This window comes from Mustelus asterias, chromosome 21 (assembly GCF_964213995.1).
Source record: "Mustelus asterias chromosome 21, sMusAst1.hap1.1, whole genome shotgun sequence".
Classification (NCBI taxonomy): domain Eukaryota; kingdom Metazoa; phylum Chordata; class Chondrichthyes; order Carcharhiniformes; family Triakidae; genus Mustelus; species Mustelus asterias.
Window position 1 is genome coordinate 66,017,309 of NC_135821.1, and position 18,049 is coordinate 66,035,357.

Here is an 18,049-nt window from a genome sequence, read left to right on the forward strand (position 1 = left end):
GCAACGTGCTGCTACATTTATTAAACATGTTTTCTCTGTTTTTCTCCATTCTGACCAGATACTCAAACTGGTATCTGACAATGTTTTCCTTAACTGATTATTAGCTTGTGCTGCATTAACAATCCAGGGATAAATTATCCTCTGATTTTCCGTTTCCAACTGGATGCCTGACCATGCGCAGCCCTTTTTTTGCACTGCTGCTCAACAAACAAAGAACAATACAGCACAGGAACAGGCCCTTCGGCCCTCCAAGCCCGCGCCGCTCCCCGGTCCAGGATTGAATCCTGAATCCAGGATTCCCCGCCCAATTTTCCAGCCTATCTACATACCAATTACAAAGTGTGTTTAATAACATTGGACTAACTTTTTTATTTCATTTTTTAAAATAATTCAGTTCAGGAACTGAAAAGTTTGGGCATCAAACATGTATCCCTTCTCCAATGGACATTGATTTGTACTCTTCTTTTACACACAGTCAAGCATCTGGTGCCGGAAGTGGACCTGATGCTGTATTAGTTTGCATATTCATTAGATGTCTGGCATTTGCCTGTATCAGGATCCTTAATGAAATTGCTTTGCGTACATACTCAAAACGTCACCCTGTCCTACAAATCATGGCATGAACGGTTGACAAGCAACCATCACAAGTGTTACTTCAGCTCCCATTGCCTCTTTTAAATGGTGTCCAATGATTTCACTGCCTGGATAGAAGACCTTGTGTGCAGCACAGAACAAGCGTCATAATTCAGAATAGTTTGCTGCATGTTCTGTAATCATACTATGGAAAAGGAATTGGATTGGCACTTGGCTTGGGGAGGAAGGTGTAGGGGTGAAAAATGTGGAAGGGAACGAGGGATCCTAGAGGAAAAAGAGCAGTATGGCCCACAACTGTGTAAGTTGCTCGAACTGTAGGATAGAAATTATTGACGAGAGATTCTTCTGCACCTTCCCTGCCCTGCGCAGAGCTCCAACACACCCTTCCACCTGATCTAATCTTGACACCATCATGACTCTCGATCAGTGCACCTTCATAGGTGTTCTGATGCACCATTAATGTTATGAAGATCAACATCAAACAAAAGAGATTTTACTTTACTGTTTCTAAGACTCCAATCTTGATGTGACAAATGGCTACAATGATTGATGCCTATTTATAGACCACTCACATAAAATCATAGTATCTATCTTCAGCTTTGACAAAGGGTCAACTCGAAACATCAGCTCTTTTCTCTCCTTACAGATGCTGCCAGAACTGCCGAGATTTTCCAGCATTTTCTATTTTGGTTTCAGATTCCAGCATCCGCAGTAATTTACTTTTGTCTATCTTCTGCGCTTGCTTGCTTACTTCTAGTACACCTTTGAAATAGTTCCTAGTGGCTTCAGCTTAAGAGGTGAAAGGCTGCTGAATTTCCACTGAAGACACTTGAAATGGCTGTGATACGTGACCTTGAGAAGCTCGGACTGTTAAAGACTCAATTTTAAGCAACTTGAGCTCACCTTAGGCCATGGCAGTCTGACTCTTCTACCTATCTGTAGCAACAATGGCACTGGCTGACAGGATGCTGAAGGAGCAGGTGTGCTGAGATAAGGCATCTTGTGCCTCTCCCTCCCATTAAAGTAGTACTATTCACAGGGATCTAACTCCCAGCACTCAAAACTACCCTGCAAGGTCAGAGAGCAGGCGTATGTGTGGGTAGGATTTAAGTGAGTTAAGAGCAAAGGATAAAATGGTGGAAACCTTGCAGGGCCTGTTCTCCAACCTTGGCAAAGATAATGCTCCTGACATGCTCCTCAATGGGAGCAGCACTGTATGAAATGTGGCCTCTTCTGCAGTTGCCTATTCCTCCCTGTTTATGGTTTGACCTGCAAGAAAGTGTTGGAGTGGTGAGCTGTTTTGAGTAGGTGTTATGTCAGAATAGTTACTTTTGTGTTAAAGGTGACAGAGCTGTGAGGGGAGCAGTAGTGAGGAGAGTAGCAGCTGTAGAATCCTGCAATAGGAGCAGAAGAATTGAAGAATGAATAAATTGTGCTGTAGTGATTGAATTTGATTTGATTTATTATTTTCACATATCATAGAAATCATAGAATCCCTACAGTGCAGAAGGAGGCCATTCGGCCCATCGAGTCTGCACCGACCACAATCCCACCCAGGCCCTACCCCCACATATTTACCCGCTAATCCCTCTAACCTACGCATCTCAGGACTCTAAGGGGCAATTTTTAACCTGGCCAATCAACCTAACCCGCACATCTTTGGACTGTGGGAGGAAACCGGAGCACCCGGAGGAAACCCACGCAGACACAAGGAGAATGTGCAAACTCCACACAGACAGTGACCCAAGCCGGGAATCGAACCCAGGTCCCTGGAGCTGTGAAGCAGCAGTGCTAACCACTGTGCTACCGTGCCGCCCCGGTGTATATATATATATACCGTGTATATATTGGTATACACTGAAAAGTATTGTTTTTGCCCGCTATACAGACAAAGCATATTGTTCATAGAGTACAGAGGGGAGAAGGAAAGGAGAGGGTACAGTATATAATATTACAGTCATAGCTAGGATGTAGAGAAAGATCAGTCTGGTATAAGATAAGTTCATTCAAAAGTCTGATGGCAGCAAGGAAGATGCTGTTCTTGAGTCGGCTGGTATGTGATCTCAGACTTTTGTATCATTTTCTCAGCGGAAGAAGGTGGAAGAGAGTATGTCCAGGTGTGGAAGGTTTTTAGAATGCTAAAATTAGATGTAGTGCAGGTCTAAGCAGAAAATATGAGCGATAGGAGATGTATCTTAACTGGCTTGGTGAGGCGATTGCACCATGTTCTGGGAACAAAGCTCACCTACTTTGCTATCTCTGCTTACTCGTATAGCTTTCCTGCAAATCTTCTTGTTGGCTTCCTTCGTTAAAACAGCATCACAAAAATGAGAGACCTTTGCTTCTGCCTACCATTACCAGCAAATCTTCAGTGACAGTGGGGAAGGCGATGGCCTAGTGGTATTAAGGCTAGACCATTAATCCAGAAACTCAGCAAATGTTCTTGGGACCTGGGTTCAAATCCCACCATGGCAAATGGTGGAATTTGAATTCAATAAAAATATCTGGAATTCAGAATCTACCGATGACCATGAAACCATTGTCAATTGTTGGAAAATCCCATCTGGTTCACTAATGTCCTTTAGGAAAGGAAATCTGACATCCTTACCTGGTCTGGCCTACATGTGACCCCAGACCCACAGCAATGACTCTCAACTGCCCTCTGAAATGGCCTAGCAAGCCATTGAGTTAAAAGGCAACTAGGGATGGGCAACAAATACTGGCCAGCCAGCGACGCCCATATTCCACGAATGAATTTTAAAAAAAGCTAAATGCAGCCATAAACTTCCCTTTTAAAGGATGTGAAGCTGCCTTTAAATAGTATTATGTGCGATTGTGACACTCCCATTAGATGAGTTGCCAGTGAGCAGCATGAGTAGTGATGGCAGTCCAACAATTCTATTTAAATTAGTTAGGGGAACCAATTATATCCATGTAATTAGGTACTTGCTTCTGATGTAGAATCCAATGGGCAGGATTTTCTGGCTGCGCTCGCCCTAAGTCCGGAAATTCCTGCCCGAGGTCAACGGATCTTTGCATGGTCTGCCCCCATCACCTACGATTCCCGTGGCAGGTTGGACGGGAAAATTCCGCCCAATGTGTCTGAAAGAGGTCTTAAATCAGTTTCTGCCCCACCATGTCCAAAACATTTTGTCTCCTAGTAAATTTGAGTGCTGCACTAGGCTGTATTCTCAGTACGAATCATATGCATTTCACTCAGCTTTCCAATACTTTAATATTCCCAATCTTGAAATATATCAAATTAAGTTTTGCAGGCAACAGAGTTAAGGCATCGATTAATGTAAATGAACATCAGAATATTGCTAACCAAGCGCTTAATGTTGGTCAAGATCAGACCATGAACCCCACTTGTAATAGATTGAATGCAATAGGAAAACGCAAGGTGCAATGGCAAGATTTAAAGATCTACTTCAATTTGAATGAGTGGATTCTTTGGGCTGGTTCTCTTTTAATGTGATGAGCCAAGCTTCTCGTACAGGTTCCTGCTGCTCCTCAGCTTTTTCCACCAACGTGTATCTCATGTACAATTTGATTCCCAAATTGCTTAATGCTTCCTCATAACAACTATGTCTCCAGGTAAGAGAAATGATTGGTGGAGGTCACAGCATTAGAATGCAGACTTTCCAATCATCAGGCAACCTGAAGAAACATGTCAAAGTAGATCAGAAGTTTGACAATTTACCTTTTACATTTGATGTGGTGGAATGAAAGCTGCTCGTTTATATATTGCAGTGGATTTAGTCTGGAACATGGAAAGGTAGAAGGGATGAAATTTAGCATAGGTAATATCACATTTCTGTATTTGCACAACATTGAGAATGTTGTCATTTTCAAACTAAGAATTTTGAGCCCAATGTCCACAAATATGTGAGATAAATGCAAATATTTGTAAGAAAATAATTTCTGGAAGCTCCACGAATGCAGATGTTACATTTTGAGGATGGGAAATATTCTTGTGGACTGCATATTCTAAAGAGACGTCATATTTAATTCAGGAAATTGTAGTCTACTTTGTTCGATGATGGTAAATGCCAATTTTAATATCTAATTCAGCAATATTCTCTGCCCAAAATACTATTACTCCCTTTTTGATCACAACCACTTTTATGCCGCATTCCCCAAGCCTGTCACTTCTTATTATTCCCTCTTTAAGTTGCTGACCCCATTAATGCCCTTCATCTAATTTCTTGGGTGTATGCAAATAATGGATAGAAAAAACTGCTGTGTGATGGAATATTTAATGTCCACATTATTTGCCTTGAGCACATGTTTAATACCCATTTGGAAAAGGATGTGCAAGATTCACTACAGTACAGCTATTTTATTCTCCATCAATATTGGATCAAATAAATGATTAATGATAGTGTTCAGGCTGAATGTTACTCAGAAAATCTTCACACGAATTTTTTTTAAAATGGAAATAACTTCCTGCAATTGCTGAATGGATAAATGTGATCTGCACCATGAGCGATGGTAGATTTAGCCCAGGGTGCTGCAGCTTAATGTCAGTTAACTAAGAATTGACTGGGATTCAAACCAAAAATTCTCTAGTTGTATGGCTCGGTTCCACACTAGAATCAGAGTAAGTGCCAGCACAGAAGAGGGCCGTTTGACTCTTTCATAGAGCAATCCACCAAGTCATACTCCCCTGCTCTTTCTCCATATCCCTGCAATTTTTCCTCCTTGAGGTATTTATTCAATTCCCTTTTTAAAGGCTACTCTTAAATCAGTTTCCATCATCCTATTGGACAATGCATTCCAAGTTCTAAACACCTGCTGTATAAATATGTTTTTTCCTCACATTGCCTCTAGTTCTTAAATCTGTGTCATCTGGTTTTTGACCTTTATTCACTCTATCTAAACCTTTCATGATTTTGAGCACCTCCATCAAAATTCTTAGCCTTCTGCTCCAAGGAAAACAATCCCAGATTTTCCAGTCTGTTCACATAACTTGTGATCTCTCATCCCTGGAACCGTTGTAGTTAATCTTTTTCATACTGCTCAAAAAGTTCTGCTCAGCACATTTCAGATATCTTTATCCTCTCTCTTCCCTAATTGCCCATTTAGTACTGGGGTAGTTTAAATCTCCTGTTATCATTACTCAACAACTTTCATTTATATACCACAGTGTTTTACTCTGCAGTTCTTGCACATCTCAGTAATTTTCTTGAAAATCTGCTCCTCTGTCATCTTCCCACAATTTGATGACTTACAAAATACACCAAGCAGTGTAATCGGGTTCAGTGGGAAGGTGAAGTTGGTGTAGAGATTTAGCCATAATCTTTTTGAATGGTGGAGCAGGCATGAGGGACCCTCTAGCCTATTACTGCCTTTTTTTTCTTCTGTTATGTTCTTAACTCCAGCCAAATAGATTCTGTCTTTGATCCCTAAAGAACATTGTCTCTTTCTAACACTTAACGTTTTCCATAATGGAAATTGCTACCTAAGTAGTCTGTCTATAGATTCAGCCTTTTCAGAAACTAATTCCCTTTCAAAATACATTCTGTGAGCAGACTTTAGTCTGAACTTTTATTAATTAATTTATCTAATATTGATTTACAATAAAATTGTACAGCAGTGAAGCTTACAGATGATTCACATGTTTTTTTCTCTCTTGAAGATGATGTGATGATAAAACCATCGAATTGAGAAATGCTTCAGGGTAGCTATAAAATCTCAAGTCCACAACATTATTTAAAAAGTATGGAAACAATGTGTAGAATTCTGTCATCTTACAGTACAACTTGACTATCAACAGATTACAATGGCCCACATTGTTATCTTAATGTCAGAATAATTGCTGACTTAACAAGTGCATGTATTGACTCACGAATAACAGTAATAATAGTTGTTTGTGTGCATTTTGCATTGGTTCCTTATCTTAAGGTCCAAAACAGGTTAATGTTTACATACTAAAGAATAAGCAATAATCTGAAGCACATGGAATGCGTATTCACAGCTTTGAGGCATGGGGAGTGGGAAAATTGAGATATTTTTCTTTCAGTAGCAATGATTTTGCATTGAGCTTAAGTGTCCAGTTATCCTCTAGCTATTTCACCTCTTAGATTTCATAGCACTGCCTCCAGCAAGCTGACATGCATTAAATTTAAATTAATTGAGCTTGATTCCAATAGAAACATTTGTGAGGTACAATTGTCAAGATCCTTTTGCTTTGTATTATATGTTCACAGCATCTGTATCCAGTGTGCATGGAAGTTGTGCTAGTGCTGTGTCAAGTTTAGCAATGTGTACATCAATCAGTTCTCTTTGAGAAATGCCTTGTTAAAATCTGCACTTGTCAAGTGCTGCCCTGTTAAAATATTGTTTCTTGTTGAGTTATTACTAAATGAAGTGATTGTTATATAATAGTGTTATATAATAGTGTATCTTTCCTGTATAATTCACAAATTACACACAGCCAATGGACTATACAAAGACTAATATACTGATAATTAGTAAAACTATCTTTTGTGCTAGTTTACGAACTGTTGAGTGTTACTGCTACAATTCATTGTACAGTTGTGAACACTGTGTACAATGTACACAAATTGAATTCTGTGATTTATACAATTAAGAAAACTACTAAACACGATTTTGCAAATTGCAAGATGGAGGAGTTGAATGAAGTGAAATTGATTATATTTGATTTGTTGTACTAGCATTGTGGTCAGGGACCAGAGCAGGAATAAAGAGAGGACACCTTTTATTCTGTGTTGTAAGGTATTTTAATTTTCTTGGACATATGTTATTTTCTCTTTAGAACACATCTATAAAGTTTGCTTCTGGAATTGTGTTAAGTATTGTGATTTTATTTTAAAATTGTAATGGAAGCTAATTGCAAGATTGCAGTTGTACAATGGATGCAAAATTAATGTGAACTTTTTCTAGTGGTTTAATATATGTAATTTTTTCAAGTCATGAAAGACCAAAATATGTAATAAATTTGGTATATTGTAACTAATATCCTTTATAATTAAAGATTGATATATTATCCTGTGTTTAATCAAATTGTTTCAACTACAGAATATGTTTAAATCTTAAATCTGACATACAGCAAAAAAAGGACAATATTTACATGAAAACACAAGTGCAGAACCAGTAGAAATTCTATACCTCTTTCTCAAATACCTGTGCCATCTCCCACTTAAATTGTTCCATACTGTCTCCCTCCCTCCTATTCCCCATGTTCACCACTGTGAATTGATTCTGGGTGTTTTATTACCCCTCCATGATGTCTTCTTTTAACATGCAGCCAGACCTGGTCAAGATTCAGGCTTGAGCTAATAAGTGGCAAGTAACATTTGCGCCATAACATAAGTAACATAAGTGCCAAGTAATTACCATCTCCAACAAGACAATCAACCATCTTTCATTGAGTCCCTACAGTGCAGAAGAAGCCATTTGACCCATTGAATCTGCACCGACTTTTTGACAGAGTATTTTACCCAGGCTCAATCCCTGTCACCCCACATATTTCCCATGGCCAATCCACCTAACTTGTACATCTTTGGACTGTGGGAGGAAACCGGAGCACCTGGAGGAAACCCACGCAGACACTGGGAGAATGTACAAACTCCACACAGTCACCTCACCCAAGGCCAGAATTGAACCTAGGTCTCTGGAGTTGAGGCAGCAATGCTAACCACTGTGCCACCCTTGACATTCAACAGAATGCTCCACTTTCAATACCCTGGGAGCTACCATTTATTTTATTCATTTGTGGGACATGGGTGTCGCTGGCTGGCCAGCATTTATTGCCCATCCCTAGTCACCCTTGAGTAGGTGATGGTGAGCTGCCTTCTGGAAATGCTGCAATCTAAATGCTGTGGGTTGACCCACAATGCCATTAGGGAGGGAATTCCAGGATTTTGGCCCAACAACTGCAAAAGAATGGCGATATATTTCCAAGTCAGGATGGTGAGTAGCTTGGAGGGGAACTTGCAGGTGGTGGTATTCCCATGTATCTGCTGCCCTTGTTCTGGATGGAAGTGGTCGTGGGTTTGGAAGGTGCTGTCTAAGCATGTTTGGTGAATTGCCGCAGTGCATCTTGTAGATAGTACACAAAACTGAGCATCAATGGTGGAGGGAGTGGATGTTTCTGAATGTGGTGCCAAGCAAGCAGGTTGCTTTGTCCTGGATGGTGTCAAGCTTTTTGAGTGTTGTTGGAGCTGCACCCATCCAGGTGGATGGGGAGTATTCCATCACAGTCCTGACTTGTGCCTTGTAGATGGTGGACAGGCTTTGGAGAGACAGGAGGTGAGCTGCTCACTGCAGTGTTTCTAGCTTCTGATCTGTTCTTGTAGTCACTGTGTTTATGTGGTGAGTCCAGTTGAATTTCTAGTCAATGGTGACCCCAAGGATGTTGACAGTGGGGGATTCAGTGATGGTAACACCATTGAATGTCAAGGGGCAGTGGGTAGTGTGTCTCTTATTGGTGATGGTCATTGCCTGGCATTTGTGTGGCATGAATGTTATTTGCCACTTCTCATCCCAAGCCATTGACCAGAAACTTAGGTGAACCAGCCATATAAATACTGTGGTAACAGGAGCAGGTCAGAGGCTGGAAATTCTGTGGTGAGTAACTCAGCTCCTGATTCACCAAAACCTCAGGAGAATGTGCTAGTCAGAAGTATGATGGAATACTCTCCACTTCTCTGGATGTTCCAAAGACATTCAAAGTTCAACACTGCCCAAGAAAAAGTAACCCACTTGATTGGCATTTCACCTACCACCTTAAACATTCATTCCCTCCATCATTGGCATACAATGGTAGCAATGTGTACCATCTGCAAGATGTTCTGCATCAACTTACCAAGACTCCTTCAACAGCACCTCCAAATCCACAACCTCTACCACCTAGACAAACATTGGCAGCAGCAACATGGGAACACCAGCACTAGTGAGTTCCCCTCCAATCCAGACACCATTCTGATTTGGGAATATATTGCAGTCCCTTCACTGTCACTGGGTCAAAACTATGGAACTCCCTAACAGCACTTTGAGTGCATCTACATCACCTCTTTCTCAAAAGCAATGATGATGGGCAATAAATGCTGGTAAATCAGGATCAAAATACTTCCTTGAGGGCTCTTGAGATTTTCAGGGGCTACTTTTTCATTCTCTCTGTCCTTTATTTGATATTTGGTATTATCATTAACTTTAATGTTTGTGTTGATTTATTTTAGGGTTTTCCGCTTTAGATAGATCAGGTAATATAAATCACTAGGACTATGGGCGGAATCTTATGAGAATTTGGCAAAGTGTCAGTTCTGGTGAGAAAACTGGCGTGGAATTCTCCAGCTCCACTCACCTGTTTTCTCTCCAGATCTTGTCCCTTTAATTGCAAAAAAAGAGTGGGCAAGGTTTGCACCATCACTCTGGTGAGGCAAGGACTCATAGAGCCAGGAACCGGCTCCACTGAGATCGGGGGCCCATTTTTAAATGGCACCCCGAACACAAACAAATATAACTCTCTCCCTTTCCTTCCACCTTAGAGTTATCTGTGACCTTCTCTCCCACCCCCCCTCCCTCCACCCCAAAGATTATCCTCTGCATTCCCCTCCCTCACCCCCATCATCCTTGGCTTCACCATCATGTTCTGTCTGCTCCCCCCACAAATGGATGAGTTCCTGCACGTGACGCTCCCCCTAAGGCCCACCCCTGGCACTGCCCTGGCACAGGTTGGCACCTGCAACCTGGCAGTGCCAACCTGTGCCGGGGGCATTGCCAGGGCACTGTCTGGCTATGTTCCTCTCTCCTGGGGGCTATGCTAACATTTGCACTCCTGGAGGAATCCCCTCGATAGATTCAAATCTGGGTGAAGCTGTTGTAAACCATGCTGACATGACGAAAATCTGGTGAGGGGGTTTGTTTAATATTTAAATTTATTTATATGTATTGAAATCAGGTTCAGTCCCATTACTGGTGTGAATCTGATTGCATCACCAGCGAGTGATGGTGAAAATCAGATATCACTATCTCGCCAGCAAGATTTGCGATTTCTGGGTTTTGCCAGTTCCCGAGCCCCCGCCAGCGATTTCGCAGAAGGAGAATGTGGGCTCAAGATCCTGCCCTATATGAAAACTTTTAACATGGTGTTATGACCAGGTGAGGACATTTTGTTTTCTAAAGAATGTGTTTGCCAATCCATTGTGTGTTTAATAGTTTGTATAGTGTGACTAAAGAACATACACGGTTGCTCTGACCTTCATACTCACCCAAACACACTCAAAGTTCACACAGATACCAATAGATTTCAGAATAGGACGGTAAATTAAGTATTTTAAAGCCCAGTAAAATTAAAGAGGGTATGTGAATCTTAAATCCAAAAGAGAAAATGCTGGAAAATCTTAGCAGGTCTGGCAGCATGATGGGGTATGATAGGGTCATCTGCATTATCATACCCCACCATGCTGCCAGGCCTGCTGAGATTTTCCAGCATTTTCTCTTTTGGTTTTAGATTCCAGCATCCGCAGTAATTTTATATGAATCTTGAAAGTTGGTGACTTACCTGGCTTCAGACTGAGTTCAGTGGTCCTGCTGGTTTCAATTTTGAGGCTGTGTAAGACATAGATGATTGATTTATCTGCTGAAGATAGCAGCTGTGGGATTGAGTTCTTTTTAAAAAATCTCTATCTGCAGGATTCAGAGTTGAAAAACAGCAGACAGGGTTCCAAACTTGTAAACTCAATAGAAAGAGGAGACCTACTCAGGGTCTTGCTTCAGCAGCCTCTCAGTTGCTTATCTTGTCTTGCAGTGGAAACAGGTGCTTAAACATACACAGGGTGTGCCATATGACCTTCCAACTGCCCAGTGACCCAAATATAATCATGACTACTGTATTCGAGTTATAATTTAATTTGACCATGGCCGGAAAGTCCTCTCTCGACCTAGGGTCCCATTATATAAGTGATGATGTCAAATGGTTTGTCTCCACCCTACTGAGTATTCAAGTGATTGTCTAGACATTTTTGCTAATGGAATAGTTGGCCATGACTTGTACTCTCTCATGGCAATTGTTCCTTGTGTAGCTTTGCAGACAGCTTTCTAATTTGGAATGTAGAAGGTGCGGTGATGAAAATCTATAGACATCTTTGACTGTCCAAAGTCGTTGGAATGTGGCTACAGTCTTTTTTTAAAAGATCAATTTGGTGTTTTCAGCCAATAAATAGAAAAATCATTTTTGGTATAAAGCATCATTTTGTAACACTTTGAATCTGTTGAAATTCTCATTCATACTTTCATAACCCCTAGATCCAACTATTCCAAAACACTCCTGGCTGGTCTCCCACATTCTACTCTCCTTAATCTTGAGATCATCCAAAACTCTGCTGCCTGTGTCTGAACTTGCAGCAAGTTCTGTTCCCCCATCACTCATGTGCTTGCTAGTTTACACTGGCTCCCAACCAAGGAACATCATGATTTAAAAATTCTGATCCATGCAGGGCGGCACGATGGCACAGTGGTTAGTACCGCTGCCTCACAGCGCCAGGGACCTGGGTTCAATTCCTGGCTTGGGTCACTATCTCTGCATGTTCTCCCCGTGTCTGTGTGGGTTTCCTCTGGGTGCTCCGGTTTCTTCCCACAGTCCAAAAGATGTGTTGGTTAGGTGCATTGGCCATGCTAAATTCTCCCTCAGTGAACCCGAACAAGCGCTGGAGTGTGGTGACTAGGGGATTTTCACAGTAACTTCATTGCAGTGTTAGTGTAAGCCTACTTGTGACACTAATAAAATAAAATTTGTTTCCTCCATGGTCTCAGCCTATGCAAATAAATGTTGCGTCTGTTCATCCTACTAAATATAATCCATTGCAAGGGGGTTGGAATGCAACAGGAAGAATGAGAATAGGTAGGAAGTGCAATAAGGTGTATAGTTTTGGCTGTACTGAGGTGTTGGAAGGAGGTAAGAAATCTGCAGACTCTGGTAGATGCAGCCAGATCAAAAGAGCTAAAGTGTTAGTTCTCCCGAATGGACAGAAAATGGTGTCTTGGGGTACTACTGGGATTTGTACTCTACTAAATCTCAGTGAGAAAATTCTTGTTGGGGAATAACATTATTGCCAAAAATGTCATCTCCAATTTAGAATGCAAATTAGCAAGATTTATTGAACAATAAAGATACATTCCGCTAGTTGAAATACAGCATGATACACTGTCTTTCCCATGGATCCCAAGACTTTGGGGGTCTTCTCTTCTCGTGCTTCCTAGATCCTGGTTTCTTAACTCTCAAAATCTTAAACATTCTCCTCCCCCAAGGGTGATTCCCCACTCTGAGTCCTGTTTGCTGGGTGACCTTCACTCTGCTGTACTGCCCTTAAAGGGACAATCAGTCACCTTGGAATTCTTATTGCAAATTCCAAGCCTATAGTAGTCACCTCTAAGTTTCTTGTGGCAAACCCCAAACCTATATTTACCTCTGCATTTCTTATGGACAACCCCAAGCCTATATGACAATTACCTTAAGTCATTATTGGGTTTCTTACAGTAAACCACCAAACCTAAATCTGTGTTCTTTACACTCAACCTCAAACCTTGCCTGTTGACTGGCACACAACTCCTGACACTCTCCCACAAAAGCCCTGATTTAGCAAGTTTGCCAAGACTAATACTACCCCGACAAATGAAAAAACAGTGATACTCCCCTAGTTTTATATTCTTTTTGTATGCAGCTTTTTTCCAACATTTAGCCCAAGTCTGAACACCTGTGCAAATGCAACAAATAACCTTTCCCAAATATTTGTAACTCCTGACCAATGGGAAGTGGGCTCATGACCTCCCTACAACAACTTAACCTCCAATCACTCCCTGGCCTAAATCCTCCAGTACTACCCACTGCAGGCATCCACGTAGACGGGACGGTCAATATGACGGACAAGCCAAAGGTCCGTTGACCTCAGGCAGGAATTTTCAGTCCCAGGACGGGCAAGCCTGGAATATTCCGCCCCCCCCCCCCCCATGTTAATTCTTGACCAATGGGAAGAGCACTTATGGTTTCCTTACAACCGACTGACCTTGACTTGTACTCTTCCAATTCTGGCCCTTGGGCCATCCTCTTGGCCAATCAGTATCCCAGTTTTGGCTTCTATCTGAATGGAGCCTGAATGCAATGTGTTCACTTTTTTTTCCCTCCTTCGAACTACATCACAGTATTTTACACTTAGAGATGTCAACTTAATGATTTGTTAATATTCCAATAATCATACAAATTAAGCTTTCCGTCACTAAATTTATGAATAGTCCAATTTTGAGAACTTAAGCCCTATCAATTACACACGTGTCACTGAGGTGAAATCTAACAATAGTTAATATGCCAGGAGCACCAACATAGAATATTCAGCCAAAACTATTCCTTGGCACCTCTTCTTGGGCAGCCTCCATTGCCTCATGGTGACATAACAAGCTTTGTATGTGTTGGGAGATACATCAGGTTAGTGTATGTCGCGAAAGGAAAAGTACAGTCGAAGATTGTAAGGTGAGTGAGTGCTATTTATTATGCATTTAGTTGTAAATATTTCCTCTTTCAAAATTGATTGACACTTCCAAGCAAAGTGAGGAAACCACGACGTTCTCCTTCCCATGTCTCCAAAACTCACGCAGAAAGATTCTATGAGGACCACCAGAGGAGCAGTGGGTAAATGTAATGTGTTCTGGCACTAATTTTAATTCCCAAGCCTGTGCTGTGTTCGTCAGAATCCAAACGGGAAAATTACAATCAGTGTCCCTGCCATGAGACAGGCAATGCTATAAACCTGGTTACCATTTACACTACTTTAAGGATAAAAGTCTCATTCATAAGCAAATTAGAACAAAATATCCACATATTTCATGAAATAGAAAACACCCATTCCAACATGTGGAAATTACCTTTTTCCATACACTAGATTACTGTATATTCACTCATTTTTGTCACCTTAAAATACTGAAAAGGGAATGAAGGGTACATTTAAAAAAATTTAGGGCCAGTAGGATTTTTTCATGAGAATTCCCAAAGACTATGCTATGATAATGATTAAGTTATGTGAAAGTCAGAAAAATACAAATATATAAAAATAAAGGTAAGAAAGATCATTGGGTTCATCAGCACTCATTCTATCAATTGGACTGCATTTTTCACAATTGATATTAATGTTATCTCCTGGAGACAAGAAAGCACAAAAGGATTATTATTCTGATATTAGAGCTATTCTGAATAGTCTTACCAATAAAAAGTTTTCAATAAGGCTATTTTAGCTAATGATGATTTGCTAAGTCATTAATGATAAATTTGTGAGATCCCCTCACATGAAGGTGTGACCTTTTTTCATTGGTTGCCCCCATAATTTAGATTTTTGTGTTTTTTAGGGGCTTTCGATGACTAATTTGCCCACCACCCCATGTATTTTGGACCCTGTTCCCTTTGTCTGTGAAGGCAGACTTCAAGTAGTCATTGAGAACCGTGTTCATATCCTCCACCTGCACATGCAAATTACCTTTTGGGACTCTAATAGGCCACATGTATTCCCTTTAAGGGGAGATGGTGGTATAGTGGTAATGTCCCCAGACTAATGATCCAGAAACCTGGGTAATGCACCGGGGCATGTGTTCAAATCTCACCACAGAGGCTGGTCAAATTTAAATTCAATTAATAAATCTGGAGTTGAAAGCTAACCTCAGCAAAGATGACCATATACCTATCATTGATTGTTATAAAAACCCATCTGGTTCACTAATGTCCTTCAGGGAAGGAAATCTGCTGTCCTTACCTGGTCTGCCTACGTGTGACTCCAGACAGTCAGCAATGTGCTTGATTCTTAATTGCCCTATGAAATGATCCAGCAAGTCGCTCAGTTCAAGGACAATTTGGGGTGGACAACAAAGGAGGTGAATTTCATAGATACATAGAATTCCACAGTGCAGGAGAAGCCATTCGGCCCATTGAGTCTACACCGACCACAATCCCACCCAGGCCCCATCCCCACAACCCCATGCATTCACCCCAGCCAATACCCCCGACACTAAGGGGCAATTTAGCATAGCTAGCCCACACATCTTTGGACTGTCATTTACTATCATTCCAAGAATTGGAGCATTCCTGAATAGATGATGGAAGCTGATTCCATCAACAATTTTAAATGGAGATGTACAGATACTCGAGGATGAACAGCTTACAGAGGTACTCACAAAAACTGGGGTGTGGGACTAAGCATGACAGCAATTTCAAAAAGACAGCATTGTCACAATGGGATAAACTGCCTCCTGATTTATATGTTTCTATAATTTTTCCTTTCACGATGTACATGAGGATGAATGTCAGAAAAATAGAAATATATAAAGTTATATATGTAAGAAAGATCATTAGGCCCATCAGCACTCATTCAATCAATTGGACTGCATTCTTCACAATTGATATTAATGTTATCCCCTGGAGACCAAGAAAGCACCAATGGATTATGACTCTGATATTGGAGTTATTCTGTGGTCTTACCAATAAAAAGTTTTCAATAAGACTATTTTAGCTAATGATGATTTAAGTCATAGAGCAATGCAGCATGGAAACAGGCCCTGATAAATTTGTGCAGTATGCTGCACTTATAGAGTAATATTCAAAAGTAAATAATCCCAACTCAAACCCAGCATTAATGATCATAGAATCATTAATCATACAAGGAGGCCATTTGGCCCATTGGGCCACTGCTAGCACTTTGGTAGCACTATCCAGTTGATACCATTCCCTGCTCTTTCCCCAAAGCCCTGTAATCTTGTTCCCTTTAAGTATTTTCCAAATCTCTTTTGCAAGTAACTATCAAACCTGCTTCCACCTCCCTTTCAGTCATTGTATTCCAGACCAAAACAGCTCAGTGTGTAAACAAAATCTGTGTCCTCTGGTTGTTGGCCCTTCTACCAACCAGAACAGTTTGCTCTGTCACTATTTTGAGCAGAATATTATTATTGTTCTCTAAATGCTCCATTTGCCCCCATTCATATTCCTGAGCTAGATCTGATACTTATTCCTTCTTCACTGGGTTGAGAATATGCTGATTAAGAAAACTCTCTTGTACATATTTCAGGAATTCTTCTCCTTAGCCCTCTACACTGTTATTATCAGAGTCTATCTTGGATTAATTGAAATTCTCCATCATTGTCGTTCTATGATTTGACTGCAAATCAGTTCCTCTCTTTCCCATTATCTAGTGTCCTATAGTGTACACTCAGTAACACAAACTCCTGTATTGTTCCTTCATTCTAATCAAATAGATGCTGTTCCCAGTTTCTCAACAACATCATCTCTTTCCAGTGTTATAATCGCTTCTTTGGTCAAGACTGCCAATCCCACCCCCATCTCCCACTCCTCCTCCCAAACCTTCCCCATCCCTGGACACCATATAGACAGGGATATTAAGTTTCCAATCCTCCCCTTCTTTGAGTCATGTCTTTGTTACTGCCATTATAACATGATGAGAAAAACAAAAGATTGGTGAGTTAGAGGGACAGATGTGGATATAACTGGAGCTTTCTGACTGAGTATGTGTGTAGCAGCTGCACCATAGTAAAATAAAAGAGGAGTTCAGCCTGCACGGATGAGCTTAGAAACACAAGTTGTTGCCAATATAATTCCAAGCACTGATCACACTATAGAATCAGCTACATGTCTGATGAAATTCAGGCAAGTTGAGACTGAGATGTGCCACCTGGTCACAAAGATTTGCAGAGACAGTCATCATCCACAAAGCACCACCAATGGCAGTGCAGGATATTTGGCAGCAGAGGTTTTCCAAATACCCAGAGGATACACATCAGGAAACATCTGCATTGTTATTCCTGATTCCCTGCATGAAGTATTGAAGATTACCATGTAACCTGTAACACACACCTCAGTACAAACCAGTAGCAAATTAGCCATTGCCCTCAGGATAATGTGAGGATTTAATTTTGCCTAGTTTGACAATAAACACTGGAATACAACAGTAATCGTAGAATCATGGAATGATACGACACAGGAGACCATCCAGTCCATTGTGCCTGTGCAAGCTATCTTAAGAAGCTAGCTAATTAGTTAAGTTTCATTGCTATTTCCCCATCACCCTGCAAAATTCTCCTCCTCAAGTGTTGAAATTTGGAGCAGCTGCTGAGTTTGAAGGCTTCAAATGAATTAAAACATTTATCCACAGAGAACAAGAAGCAACATGAAGAAGCATTTTTTATGCAATGAGTAGTCATGAGTCAGAATGCACTGACTGAAAGGGTGTTGGAGCCAGCGTCAAGCATTATTTTCAAAAAGGAATTGGATGTGCAGGTTTAGTGGATTGGCTATGCTAAGTTGCCCTTTAGTGTCCCAAAATGTGTAGGTTCAATGGATTAGACATGGTAAATGTGTGGGGTTACAGGGATTTTGGGGGGGGGAGGAAACCAGGGTAAGATACTCAGAGAGCCAGTGCAGACTCAATGGACCGAATGG